General features: G+C 37.2%; 1 protein-coding gene across 1 annotated transcript in view; it reads left to right on the plus strand.

The window, feature by feature from the left end:
• MEI4 (meiotic double-stranded break formation protein 4) overlaps nt 1-15,083 on the plus strand; it is a 166,189-nt gene that overhangs the window by 32,631 nt on the left and 118,475 nt on the right. The window lies entirely within an intron of this gene.

The raw sequence follows: 15,083 nt of genomic DNA on the forward strand, positions 1-15,083 counted from the left end.
CAGAACACCACTAATGCTTATGGTTTTCCAGTCTGTAACGTCTGTGAGCATTACAGTCCTTAGGATGGATTACCTGTACAGTATTGAGTTTTTTCCTTTTTCTGGCATTGATTATCAGATGCCTGGAGGGCAAAGACTGTTTTTCTTTTCTGTTAGAATTTCCCTTGTAAGTGGCATAATGCCCCATGGACCTGCTGCGGATGTGGGTTAATTGAATACATTGGCTGAGGAACACATAATATATGGCCTTATTATGGTGTTTGTTTTTCTTGCTTATTTAACATGGCTTAGAAAGGTTGACTCAGGGATTCTTTTCTTACAAGTGACATTGAGGTAACCTGAAGTTGTTTTATTGTTTGGCTCTTGAGACATAATGGGGAGTTTCTTTTTGGTATTACTATCTATCTTCCTCACTATCTGATCCTTTGCGATTTTTATAAATGCCTTCACATTTTGATCCTTTTTAATGGACTGCTAAAAATATCAAAGAGGAGACTAAAAGGTCCATTTAACTTATTTACTGTGCTTCATTGGGTAAAGGTTCACAAGGTTGTTGGACCTTGTTTTTTTTTTTTTTTTTGATACCTGTCTGTTGCGTATTTGTTCCCAGTGTCATTATCTAATGCTCAGAGTTTTTGTACAATATAGGCTTTACCTGAATTTTTGAAACACTGAAAAAATTGAAGTAATAAGCTAATTTGCTGCACGTCTGTCTGTTTTTTCCTTCTCTATTAAGGTATGATTGGATCACTATTATAGAAGACTTTATGATTAAGCTTTTGGCATTTTGAAAGATACTGAATTTTCTGTCTGGGAAACTGAAATTTTTTTCTACCTATGGTCAATCAGGAATTAAATATCAGAGTTTCCATAGTATATATCTGAGATACATAATCTGTTTCTTAGCCATCAATAAATACCTCAAATACTTAATATTCCTTTATCTATTTTTGCATGTTTTTTTTTTTTTTTTTTTTTTTGTGGATACACTTTTAATAAATTTTATCCATATAGTAGAATACTGAGCAGTCATGAAAAATATTTTTAACAGTGAATACAATGAAAAGATGTTCTTTTTTTTTTTTCCTTTTTTTTTTTTTTTTTATTATTATTTTATTTTATTTTTTTGGGGGGTACACCAGGTTCAATCAACTGTTTTTATACACATATCCCCATATTCCCTCCCTTCCTTGACGCCCCCCCCCGAGTCCCCCCCACCCTCCCTGCCCCAGTCCTCTAAGGCATCTTCCATCCTCGAGTTGGACTCCCTTTGTTATACAACAACTTCCCACTGACTATTTTACAGTTGGTAGTATATATATGTCTGTACTACTCTCCCGCTTCTTCTCAGTTTCCCCTTCACCCCCTGCCCCCTCCCATACCTCGAGTTCTCCAGTCCATTCCCTGTATCTGCTTCCCTGTTCTTATCACTGAGTTCATCAGTACCATTTTTAGATTCCGTATATGTGAGTTAGCATACAATATTTGTCTTTCTCTTTCTGACTTACTTCACTCTGTATGACAGATTGTAGTTCTATCCACCTCATTACATATAGCTCCATCTCATCCCTTTTTATAGCTGAGTAATATTCCATTGTATATATATGCCACATCTTCTGTATCCATTCATTTGTTGATGGGCATTTAGGTTGCTTCCATGTCCTGGCTATTGTAAAGAGTGCTGCAATAAACATTATGGTACAAGTTTCTTTTGGGATTATGGTTTTCTTTGGGTATATGCCCAGGAGTGGGATTACTGGATCATATGGTAGTTCTATTTGTAGTTTTTTAAGGAACCTCCAAATTGTTTTCCATAGTGGCTGTACCAACTTACAGTCCCACCAACAGTGCAGGAGAGTTCCCTTTTCTCCACACCCTCTCCAACATTTGTTGTTTCCAGACTTTGTGATGATGGCCATTCTGATTGGTGCGAGGTGATACCTCATTGTGGCTTTGACTTGCATTTCTCTGATGATTAGTGATGTTGAGCATCTTTTCATGTGTTTGTTGGCCATCTGGATGTCTTCTTTGGAGAAATGTCTATTTAGGTCTTCTGCCCATTTGTGGATTGGGTTATTTGCTTTTTTGGTATGAAGCTGCATGAGCTGCTTGTATATTTTGGAGGTTAATCCTTTGTCCGTTGTTTCATAGGCAATTATTTTTTCCCATTCTGAGGGTTGCCTTTTAGTCTTGTTTATGGTTTCTTTTGCTGTGCAAAAGCTTTTAAGTTTCATGAGGTCCCATTCGTTTATTCTTGATTTTATTTCCATGATTCTAGGAGGTGGGTCAAAAAGGATGTTGCTTTGATGTATGTCAAAGAGTGTTCTGCCTATGTTTTCCTCTAGGAGTTTGATAGTGTCTGGCCTTATATGTAGGTCTTTAATCCATTTGGAGTTTATTTTTGTGTATGGTGTTAGGAAGTGTTCTAATTTCATTCTTTTACATGTTGCTGTCCAATTTTCCCAGCACCACTTATTGAAGAGGCTGTCTTTTTTCCATTGTATACTCGTGCCTCCTTTGTCAAAGATAAGGTGCCCATATGTGTTTGGGCTTACTTCTGAGTTCTCTATTCTGTTGCATTGATCTTCCTTTCTATTTTTGTGCCAGTACCATACTGTCTTGATCACTATGGCCTTGTAGTATAGTTTGAAGTCAGGAAGCCTGATTCCACCAACTCCATTTTTCCTTCTCAAGATTGCTTTGGCTATTCGGGGTCTTTTGCGTTTCCATACAAATCATAAGATTTCTTGTTCTAGTTCTGTGAAAAATGCCATTGGTAATTTGATCGGGATTGCATTGAATCTGTAAATTGCTTTGGGTAGTACAGTCATTTTCATGATGTTGATTCTTCCAATCCAGGAACATGGTATGTCCCTCCATCTGTTTGTGTCATCTTTGATTTCTTTCATCAATGTCTTAAAGTTTTCTGCATACAGATCTTTTGCCTCCTTAGGCAGGTTTATTCCTAGGTATTTGATTCTTTTGGTTGCAATGGTGAATGGGAGAGTTTCCTTAATTTCTCTTTCTGCTCTTCCGTTGTTAGTGTATAGGAATGCAAGAGATTTCTGTGCATTAATTTTGTATCCTGCTACTTTACTAAACTCATCAATTAGTGCTAGCAGTTTTCTGGTAGAGTCTTTAGGGTTTTCTATATATAGTATCATGTCATCTGCAAAGAGTGATAATTTTACTTCTTCTTTTCCAATTTGGATTCCTTTTATTTCTTTTTCTTCTCTGATTGCTGTGGCTAACACTTCCAAAACTATGTTGAATAACAGTGGTGAGAGTGGACACCCTTGTCTTGTTCCTGTTCTTAGAGGGAATTCTTCCAGTTTTTCTCCATTGAGAACAATGTTGGCTTTTGGTTTGTCATATATGGCTTTTATGATGTTGAGGTAATTTCCTTCTATGCCCATTTTCTGGAGAGCTTTTATCATAAATGGATGTTGAACTTTGTCAAAAGCTTTTTCTGCATCTATTGAAATGATCATATGGTTTTTATCCTTCAATTTGTTGATATGATGTATCACGTTGATTGATTTGCGTATATTGAAGAATCCTTGCATCCCAGGGATAAACCCCACTTGATCGTGGTGTATGATTTTTTTAATGTGCTGTTGCAGTCTGTTAGCTAGTATTTTGTTGAGGATTTTTGCATCTATATTCATCAGTGATATTGGTCTGTAGTTTTCTTTTTTTGTGACATCTTTGCCTGGTTTTGGTATCAGGGTGATGGTAGCCTCATAGAATGAGTTTGGGAGTGCTCCGCCTTCTGCAATATTTTGGAAGAGTTTGAGAAGGATAGGTGTTAACTCTTCTCGAAATGTTTGATAGAATTCGCCTGTGAATCCATCTGGTCCTGGGCTTTTGTGTGTTGGGAGATTTTTAATCACTGCCTCAATTTCTGTACTTGTGATTGGTCTGTTCATGGTTTCTATTTCTTCCTGGTTCAGTCTTGGAAGATTGTATTTTTCTAAGAATGTATCCATTTCTTCCAGGTTATCCAATTGATTGGCATATAGTTGCTTGTAGTAGTCTCTCATGATGTTTTGTATTTCTGAGGTGTCCGTTGTGACTTCTCCTTTTTCATTTCTAATTCTGTTGATCTGCATCTTCTCCCTTTTTTTCTTGATGAGTCTGGCTAATGGTTTATCAATTTTGTTAATCTTCTCAAAGAACCAGCTTTTAGTTTTATTTATTTTTCTTATGGTTTCTTTCCTTTCTTTTTCATTTATTTCTGCTCTGATCTTTACGATTTCTTTCCTTCTGCTCACTTTGGGGTTTCTTTGTTCTTCTTTCTCTAGTTGTTTGAGGTGTAAGGTTAGGTTGTTTATTCGATCATTTTCTTGTTTCTTAAGGTAGGACTGTATTGCTATAAGCTTCCCTCTTAGAACTGCTTTTGCTGCATCCCATAGGTTTTGGGTTGTTGTGTTTTCGTTGTCATTTGTTTCTAGATACTTTTTGATTTCCTCTTTGATTTCTGTAGTGATTCCTTGGTTGTTTAATAGTGAATTGTTTAGCCTCCATGTGTTTGTATTTTTTGCAGTTTTTTTCCTGTAATTGATATCTAGTCTCATGGCGTTGTGGTCTGAGAAGATGCTTGATATGATTTCAATTTTCTTGAATTTGCTGAGGTTTGATTTGTGACCCAAGATGTGATCTATCCTGGAAAATGTTCCGTGTGCACTTGAGAAGAACGTGTATTCTGTTGTTTTTGGATGGAATGTCCTATAAATATCAATGAAGTCGAGATGGTCTAATGTGTCATTTAAAGCTTGTGTGTCTTTATTTATTTTCTGTTTGGATGATCTGTCCATTGATGTAAGTGGGGTGTTCAAGTCTCCCACTATAATTGTGTTACTGTCGATGTCCCCTTTTATAGCTGTTAGCATTTGCCTTATGTATTGAGGTGCTCCTATATTGGGGGCATAGATATTTACCATTGTGATATGTTCTTCTTGGATGGATCCCTTGATCATTATGGAGTGCCCTTCCTTGTCTCTTTTAATAGTCTTTACTTTCAAGTCTAATTTGTCTGATATGAGTATTGCTACTCCAGCTTTCTTTTGACTTCCATTTGCATGGAATATCTTTTTCCATCCCTTCACTTTCAGTCTATATGTATCCCTTGGTCTGAAGTGGGTTTCTTGTAGGCAGCATATAGAAGGGTCTTGTTTTTGGATCCATTCAGCCAGTCTGTGTCTTTTGGTTGGAGCATTTAATCCATTGACATTTAAAGTGATTATTGACATGTGTGTTCCAATTACCATTTTCTGAATTGTTTTGGGTTTGTATTTGTAGGTGTTTTCCTTTTCTTGTGTTTCCTACTTAGAGAAGTTCCTTTAGCACTTGTTGTAAGGCTGGTTTGGTGGTGCTGAATTCTCTTCACTTTTGCTTGTCTGGAAAGCTTTTGATTTCTCCCTCAAATCTGAATGAGATTCTTGCTGGGTAAAGTATTCTTGGCTGTAGGTTTCTCTCTTTCAGGACTTTCAGGATATCCTGCCATTCCCTTCTGGCCTGCAGAGTTTCTGTAGAAAGGTCAGCTGTTATCCTGATGGGTTTTCCCTTATATGTTGTTTGTTGCTTTTCTCTTGCTGCTTTTAATATTTTTTCTTTGTGTTGAATTGTCGTTAGTTTGATTAATATGTGTCTTGGTGTATTTCTCCTTGGGTTTATTCTGTAAGGGACTCTCTGTGCTTCTTGGACTTGGTTCATTATTTCCTTTCCCATGTTGGGGAAGTTTTCCACTAGAACCTCTTCAAATATTTTCACAGACCCTTTCTTGTTTTCTTCTTCTTCTGGGATGCCTATAATTCGAATGTTGGTACGTTTAAGGTTATCACTGAGGTCTCTGAGGCTGTCTTCTAGTCTTTTTATTTTTTTATCTTTTTCCTGCTCTGTGGCGTTTATTTCTTCCACTCTATCTTCCAACTCACTTATTCGTTCTTCTGCCTCAGTCATTCTGCTGGTTAGAGCATCTAGAGTATTTTTAATTTCAGTTATTTTGTTATCCATTGCTGTTTGTTTTTCTGAGTTCTTATGAACTGTTTCTTGTACTTTCTCTAATTTGTTATCGAGATTTTGTATCATTTTTACTATCATTACTCTAAATTCTTTTTCAGGCATTTTTCCTATTTCCTCCTCATTTATTTGGTCTTGTGGGTTTTTTTCCTGCTCCTTTGCCTGCATGGTGTTTCTTTGTTTCCTCATGGTTGTCCAAGCTTTTGGGGTTGCTTGTCCTGGTGATAGAGGTGTTTATAGAAGACTGTCCAAGCCTCAGACTAATGTCCAAATATTGGATTAGACGAATATTCAGTCTAGGAAACACATACATGTATGAGACACACAATTATTGAATCCGTTAGGACATAAGGCTCTAGAAAGACCTGACAGAACCCCAGTGTGCTATCAGATATTCAGAGAGAAACCCAGCAGAAATTGACAACTGAAACAGAACAAATCAGAGACAAAAGCAAAAGCAAACAACAAATAACACCCTACACATACAAACATCAATCCAGGGAGATTTTGTAAGCTAGGATCAAATATAGAAATGAGCTGGAGTACCACCAGAGAGAATGGAGATTCTCAGAATGTAATTAGACAACTGTACTAAGAACTAAGATAAAGACAAAAGCCTAATATTAATACCAAGGCAGTGCATCATCTGGAGAATAGAGCAAGGAGTCTGAGCAGACCGATAGTGTTGCTTATAATTATGTTAAGATAAAATACACTTAAAATGGCTGGAAGAAAGGGGAACAGAAGAGCGTAATGTGGTTGGAAATATGCAAAGAAAAAGAAAGGAATAGAAGTGTATAAAAGAAAGGGATGAAAGGAAAGTATGAAAGATATTTTGTCCGTACTACCAAAAACTTAGCTAGATATAGAAGTATTTTAAAAGGCAAAAAAAAAAAAAAAAAAAAAAAAAAGAAAAAAAAAAAGAGTAAAAAATATCCTTATAAAATTATGTTGTAAAACTTGTAGATCCCTTAGGGCTAAGATCGTATTTAATAAATCAAAAAAAAAAAAAAATCCAGAACTGATCCCCGAATGGACCAGTTCAATAGGTATTGATACTACTATTTCTGTTTCCTCAGCGTCTCAGCTGTAAGTGTCCTTTTCCTTGCCTTGGGTTTTTTTTTTTGCGTTATTCTGTGACCAGCAGAGGTTCCTTTATTGTTCGTCTGTAAGCCTCGGTGTGTGGGGAGGGAGAGGGTGCAATAGTGGCTCCTTCTCCTGGGAGGGAGTGAGCAGTGGCGCACTGTTGCTTCAGTCAGGCTTGGAGGTGCCTGTTGCAGAGGGCGCTGGTGGCTCAGGCGTACACAGAAAGTCTTAGAGTTGGGCCTCTCTCGGGGTTTTTTCTTTTTGATGCTGGTTTTTTTTTTTTTTTTTTTTTCTCTCGGCAGCCTCCCTGCTGCTGGAGTTGCAAGGAGTTTTAATCTAGCCCCGCCCGAGCGCCTGAGGGTGCTTGTTATCCCTGAGCGCCTTATGTGGCCCCGCAGGGCGTCTCTCCGCTGCCTGTTGCAGAGGCGCAGAAAGAGAGAGAGAGGCTATGCGCACGGCTCCTCCCCCCCGCCCGGGAGCCTGCAGCCTCCAGCCGCCATCATGGCCGGGCAGCTCTCAGGGATCGGCACTCCTCTCCGTGGACCTCCTCCCTCCTGTCCTCTCGGTCCGTCACCCTACCGGCAACAATGTTTCTCCCCCTGAACCAGCTCTCCGGTTCCCACGCTCCCGCTCCTGGACCCTCCGTTCAGCCGCGGATCGATGTCTCGGTCCGGGAACGCTGAGCTGCGCTGCGGACCCTCCGTATGTTTCTCACTCCCTCCCGTCTGCCACAGCTCCGCCGCTTCACCCTCTTTGAGCCCTCGTAGATGCCTCCCTACCGGCTATGTCAGGTTCTCCGCAGCCCTTTCCGGTGTCCGAGGCCGTCTGCTGGTGTTCAGCTGGTTCTCTGTGGGAATGACTGTGTCCTTCCGTGCATTCCCAATGCATCTGTGGAGAGGGATGCACTCCACGTCTCTCTACTTCGCCGCCATCTTTTTCTCCCTCTATTTTTGCATGTTTGATTTCTTCTTTTAAAACTACTTTCAGCAGGTTTTATATGGCTTAGAACCTTCCAGATATTAGCATTCATCTTCCTTATCAGTTACCAGATGATGCAGATATTTTTTCAGTCTATCTTTTCTCTCACTTAAGGATTGGCCTAAACAGGAGTAGCCTTAGGAATTGTGTGTGTAGAAGAAACTTGTGATGGTACAGGTGTGTCTGAAGTGTATTTTCATATTGTCACACTACAAGCCATTGTTGAGTAGTTGATCAGCAGTGGAAGAATGAGTGAATGAGCAGCTTTATTATTTAGCACAATATCTAATTTTTATCTTAGTGCTGTGTCTGTCTGGAAAGCTTAACTTGGGTTGAGCTGTCCTCTGGTTGCAATTATCTCTACTTTTCTTGGAGAGGTAATTATTGCTGTTTAGAGAATTGCTCACCACATTCACAGTTAGAATGATGGTTCATAAATAAATTTTAATGACTTTATCTCGAGGGATTTTTTTTCTCCCTGGCAAAAGCATCTTAGACTAACTCATTCAGACTTTCATCGTTACTACCATCACCATTATTATTACCATTGTCATCTTCTTGCAGATTTGTTCACAAAGCTTCTTTTGTGGAGAAATTGAGTAACAGTTGCTCGTCATAATTGTTTTTCTGTGTTTTTTAGCTTTCCTTGAGTAATAAACAAAATCTCAAGAAAATATATTCTGACATGAAATATAGGATAGCTATTTTTATATTTTTTATAGATACTATTCTTGATTTATTAAAACAAAATATCATAGTTTAAGGAAAAAATGTACTTCTTTTGAGAAACCTTGTTTCCATAGATTGGAAGTGTTTAATTAAATTATATTGGTTAAAAATGTGAAACCTACTATTGATTTCATTAAAGTGAACCTATGTTTGTGCAGTGTTATAGGAAAAGGTGTGGTATGACTACTTTAATATTCTGACCAAGGGATTTCATGTATTTTTAATTCATATACAGCCAGGTTTTAAATAAAATATAAATATTCAACAACATGTTCACAACACATTCAGTAGTAAAATTATTCTGACCATAACTTAGTTTTTCTTTAATGATACCAGTAAGAACTTGGTATGTTTCAAAATCTTGAGATCATCATGGTAAATATATACATACAGCTCTAATATAACTATTAGAGCATATATATATATATGTATATATATATATGTACAAGAAAAAGGGGATTGAAATGAGATATCTTAGAAATTGTTTTGAATAATTCTCTGATATTAGCTTGGTTGAAATTATTAATAAGTTTAGGGGAAAATATATGATTTGTGATTTTTTAAAATTTGGATAAATGCTATTTACTTTTTGCTTTTTTTTTAAGGAACTTTACATTATGTTTATTTAATAACAGATTTTTTTAGGAATTGTTAGCTTAGTTCCATGTCTGTATTTTATTTTTAGGATAACCATTAGGTAGGACTTGAAGGTATAATCTACAGTGTGACATTTGAGAGGCATGGAAGATATGTGTCTTGAAACCAGATGGCTTCCAGGGGTCTGCACTGGGCCAGTTCTAGGGGTCCTAGGATGCAGTGGTGACTTAAGTGGGGTTGAGCTGTCCTCTACTTACAGGCCCCAGTATGACATCTTCCTCATTCCCCTGTGTACTTGCTTGGGGTCAGGAAGGTTTCCCTCAGAGTTATTTAATGCCCTTTGTTTAACTGACACACTGATCTTTCCTTCACTTCCAGACCTCAAAATGTGTTTATTTCTATGATTAGAAACAGCATGAGCTAATCCTAAGCATTGTATGGCCACCTATTTCTACTGCCATGGAAGTTTAACACCAGAATGCTTACGATTCTGTTTAGGTTTTGCAGTGGTATCTTTGTCTTAAATTTTCATTTGTTTTAAAAAGATAGGAATGATTATATTAAGTGAAATATCAAAATCTATAGTTATCATCGAGCTTTTTAGATATTTAGCATACACTGCTAAATCTTAGAGACATAGTAGGAAGTTATTTAGAAAACATCTCTTCAGATTTCTTATTTTTTTAAACCATAATAAAACTCGTGGACGTATTAGTTGTGAAGTTGGAAGAAAAATGTGACTATCAAGTAGACATTAAATTAGAATCTTTTGTATGTATGGTAAGCAGAATAGTGGTTCCCCAGAGATGTCCACATCCTAATCCCTGGAACTTGTGAATATGTTACCTTACATGGTAGTGGGTGGGTAGGATTTAAGGTTGCCCATCAGCTGACCTTGGGGTGGGGTTATCCTGGATTACCCATCTGGCCCAGTACTCACAAGGGTCCTTGTAAGTGAAAGAGGGAGACAGGAAAGTCAGTGTCCACATCACAGAGAATTCTAAAGATGCTATGCTGCTTGCTGTAGAGATGGAGGAGGGGGCCATGAGCCAAGAAATGCAGGCTGGAAAAGGCAGGGGAATGACCTTTACGGGGACCACAGGCCTGCCGGACATACATCTGGAGAAAACCATAATTCAAAAAGGTGCATGTACCCCAGTATTCACAGCAGCACTATTTACAGCAGCCAACACATGAAAACAACATAAATGACCATTGGCAGATGAATGGATAAAGAAGATGTGGTTCATATATACAATGGAATATTACTCAGCCATAAAAAAGAATGAAATAATGGCATTTGCAGCAACATGGATGGACCTAGAGATTGTCATACTAAGTGAAGTAAGTCAGACAAAGACAAATATAATATAATATCACTTATATGTGGAATCTAAGAAAATGGTGCAAATGAACTTATTTACCAAAAAAAACCCCACAAACATGGAAAACAAACTTATGGTTACCAAAGGAGAAGGGTGGGGAGGGATAAATTAGGAGTTTGGGATTGACACATACACATTACTGTGTGTAAAATAACCAACAAGGACCTACTGTATAGCACAGGAAACTATATTTATATTTTATAATAGCCTGCAAGGGAAAAGAATCTGAAAAAGAATATATATATATATATATATATATATATATATATATATATATATATATATATATGTGTATGTATATTCGAGGGTGAGTCAAAAATTATTTGTACTCAGGTTATATTAAAATTTCTATAAATTCTACAGCCAGAGAGTGGATAATTTTTAACTTACCCTCATATATGTATAACTGAATCACTTTGCTGTACACCTGAAACTAACACATTGTAAATCAACAATACTTTAATAAAAAACAACAACAAAACAAAAAAATCTAAGTAATTACCAAAAAAAGAAAAAAAGGAAAAGAAAACCAGGAAACTCACCACCTAGTCTTTCCTTTGGTCCTAAGGTTCATAGCCTGTCAACCTGTCAGTCTTCTTGGGTGTGTTTTAAATGTAATACCCAGGGTTTTTAGTTATACTTAGTGAGAGGATGTGGAAACCTGTGAATTCCCAGAAGTGGAAATCTGTGAATGTATTTTTAAAATACATACTATTACATATTATAATGATGAAGAGCCAGCCCTGCTGCCACCACCCAGCCCTCCATCCCACCCGAGACCACCAAAGCCAGATCTGTATTCCTCTTTTGCCCCCACTGACACCTATGCTTTTAAATAATAGACTTATGCTTCTATTTTTCAGGTTATTCCTGTTTACTTTGTCTTATGTGGCTGCCCTCTTCCAGTTGTAATTTTATCATAAGTTTTGGTTACATATTTATATTTTTATAAATATGTAATTTCTTAGCACTGAGACATGTAATATACAATGATTTCATTTCATTTTTGTACAACTTTTAATTTTTAAGTATTTTTTTTCCATTTGCTTAGTTTTCTGCATACCTATAATTGGTGCTTCTTTCAGATACTTTGACAGGGTTGTAAACATCCTCTCAGTATGGCCAAATAAATTGTCATTTATCAGTTCCATCTTTTATTTATTTTTTTTAAGACACGTCTTCTGGAGCCCTCCATCTTCCTATTCTGATCTGGTCTGAGCTTCCTGTGTCTCTGCTCAGCTTTACTCCATGGACTTCTTTTAATTACCACCCTGGGAATTCCCTTTGCTGTTTTTTTGTGCTGTATCTCAGAGTCTCTAGATCTCATATATTCCTTTCCTTAGTTTATAACTTCATTTAAGTGATGCATATCCTTTATGAGGTCACTTAGAATGGATTCCTCGGATATAAACTTTAAAAATATTTATTTGCTTAAAATATTTTATTCCCACTTTAAACTTTATTGGTGGATTAAGATAGATTTTCTGGTTGGAAATCATTTTTTTCCATAGAATTTAAAACATTTTTGTGCTAATTTCTGCATTCCATTGTTGCTGATGAGATTTCCAGTGTAATTCTGATTGTAATTCCTTCAATGTAATCTATCCCCCACCCTCACACACCCACAGAAGCACTTAGGATCTCTCCTGTTCTCGTTGTTTTGTAACTACAGGATGGTGTACCTCAGTGTGGGTCTTTTAAAATTCTTTTTCTTGCGTCCATGATGGGTCTTTGAATTTGGGATTTCATCTTTCAATTCTGAAAATTTTTTTGAGTAGTTTTTCTCATATATTTCTTCCTTTTTTCTTCTCTATATCCCTTTTCTAGAACACTTCTAGGCCTGATCCTCTAGATTTCTTGTCTTTTTTTCTTGTACTGTTTGTTCTTTTTGTTTTTGTTTTTCCTGGGAGATTTCATCAACTTTTTCTGTTAGCCGTTCTATTGAATTTTTATTTCTGCTGAAATAATTTTAGTTTCTATAAGTTCTTATTCTCTTGATTGTTCCTTTTTATAGCTCCCAGTGTTTGTTTTATATATGATAATATATACAATGTTTATATTTCTTTGTTCCCTGCTTTGCTTCTATTTTTCTTCTGGTCTTGATTTCCCCATCTCAGTTGATCACTGTTTTTCATACTTGAGGCTTTCCAGTGCCTTGAACTAACCTGGAAAGATGGGCAAGGTTTAGGAGGCCCCCCCTGACATATAACTTGGGGGAGTATGCAAGCTACTGGACCAGAAACACTGAGGCGGAGGCAGCTGGGAGAGCCCTGGAACTGCTGCAGTCTGGGGGGTTTGGTTGGTAGAGAGTGGAGCTTTGCAAGACATGTGCCTAATGGGATGGAGAAGGTCCAGGTAATGAAGGTTCTTGTAAGTTTTGTTAAATACTGGAGTGTCTTTGCAGCCCCGAGGTATAAGGTGTACAATTTAAAATTGCATGCACAGTTTTGTGTGTGGGAGCATGTGCTCTTTTTCCTAGGAAGGCACTCATCATTTTCATGGGATTCTGAAGCAATATTGTGATCCCCGAAGTAAACAACATCTGGGAAACCATTGAGACTGACTTGCATACCCCACCCAAATAAATACCTTCTCTTCCAAATTCTCTCCACTTTTCAAAACATGGCTCAAATCTAACTTCACTCATAAATTCTTTCTTATCAGTTGATCCTGAAATGGGCTCCTCTTCTGAACCTCTGTAGTGATTATTGTCTATATAATTCACTTTTCAGTTTGCCATATGCTATCCTATTTCACCGTATCTAGTATGGCTTGGATTTTGAAAATATTTTATTAAGCCTGTCAGATGTTTTTATCACCGAGATTAATAGCTTAAGTTAGCATCCCCAAACTTTTATTTACTAGTTGCTGGCCTTAGATAAGGTAACTGATATCGAGTTCCATATCAATAAAATGGAGACAGTAAATGTGATTACATTACAGGGCTGTTGGGAATTTTCAATGAGTAGATGCAATGAAGTGCTTTTTAGCATAATATCAGGTATCATACATTCTCCTAAGGAAGGGGACATATCCTATTTTCTCTACTATTCCTGATACAATGCTGAGCTTATGTTAGGAGCAAAACGAAGTATTTTCTGAAGTGAAAATAAGACAATGAAAATAAATGAGAAGTTATACTTCATATGCCCCTGTATACTTGAGTACCATCTTTTGTCTTTTAATCAAAATTTTTGTGTAAAAAACCTTCCCGAGCAGCAGCTCTGTCTTACTGACGCTGTAATGATATCCCTGAATCACGTCCATGTACCAGGTAGCACGGCATCATTTCATGGTGTCACCAACTATCCTTCCAACAGCCACAGCTTCCCTCTGACTGATGAGCTTATTAGCAGGCATCATGGATTTTTTTTCTTTCTATTTTAATTATAGAAAATCCATTGTAAATTAACTATTGGAGTGTCATGGTTTCACTTATACTTTGCACCCATCCCTTCCCGTCAAACTGTGTTACATCTCTGCTCTGGGATTTGGTAGCTGTTGATTCCCCCTAGACTGTCTTTCTTGTGTAGATCACCAATCATGTGGCCTTCAGGCAGTTTTTAGATAAATCTGAAGGTATGGTTCATGAATTCAGATGTCTATTTTCCAGCAATATGTGTTTCCTAGCTGTATCTTAAAGCTCACTCATGCCATAACAATATCAACTGGTAAAACATATAAACTTTTTAATACAGTTCTGTCCAGGTAGCAGCATTTGTTTTACCTTTTTCAGCTCCTGTGCTGATTTTCCAAAAAGCCTTATCCCCTGCTGTTTCTGTTTTTGTAATAGGTGTTCATCAGTTTCTTAAGATTGCCTCAAGGATTTTTAAGGCTACTCATAGACTTCTTTGTTTTAGGATAATCCTGGGGAAACATAAATTGAGCCTAAGGTTAAGGCTCCATGCCCCGTTTCATCCTTGTGTAGGGTATTTAGAAGAAAAAATCTGGGCTAATGTTCCTGTGGTTGTACTTAATTTAATAAGCATGTACTGAAACAAGTTGTATTGTAAACTAAAATCTTAATGCTCATTTGATCACTGCATAAATCAGGCATTCCTTGGATTTTCAAAGTGGTGTTTCACGTGTAGCGCTCATGCATAGGAAGGAGGAATAGACAGAACAGAACTTGGTTCAATTTACTTTCAAGGTATAGTTTATCTCTTTGTAAGATAATTAACAGCAGTCTACCTTCTTATTATACTTCATAGCTTGTGAAGCACTTTCCCCTGGAGTTTATCATCTTTTCTGACAACAATTCTGTCATGGCTATTATTACCATCTTCA

Source organism: Hippopotamus amphibius, chromosome 6 (genome assembly GCF_030028045.1).
Source record: "Hippopotamus amphibius kiboko isolate mHipAmp2 chromosome 6, mHipAmp2.hap2, whole genome shotgun sequence".
Lineage (NCBI taxonomy): Eukaryota > Metazoa > Chordata > Mammalia > Artiodactyla > Hippopotamidae > Hippopotamus > Hippopotamus amphibius.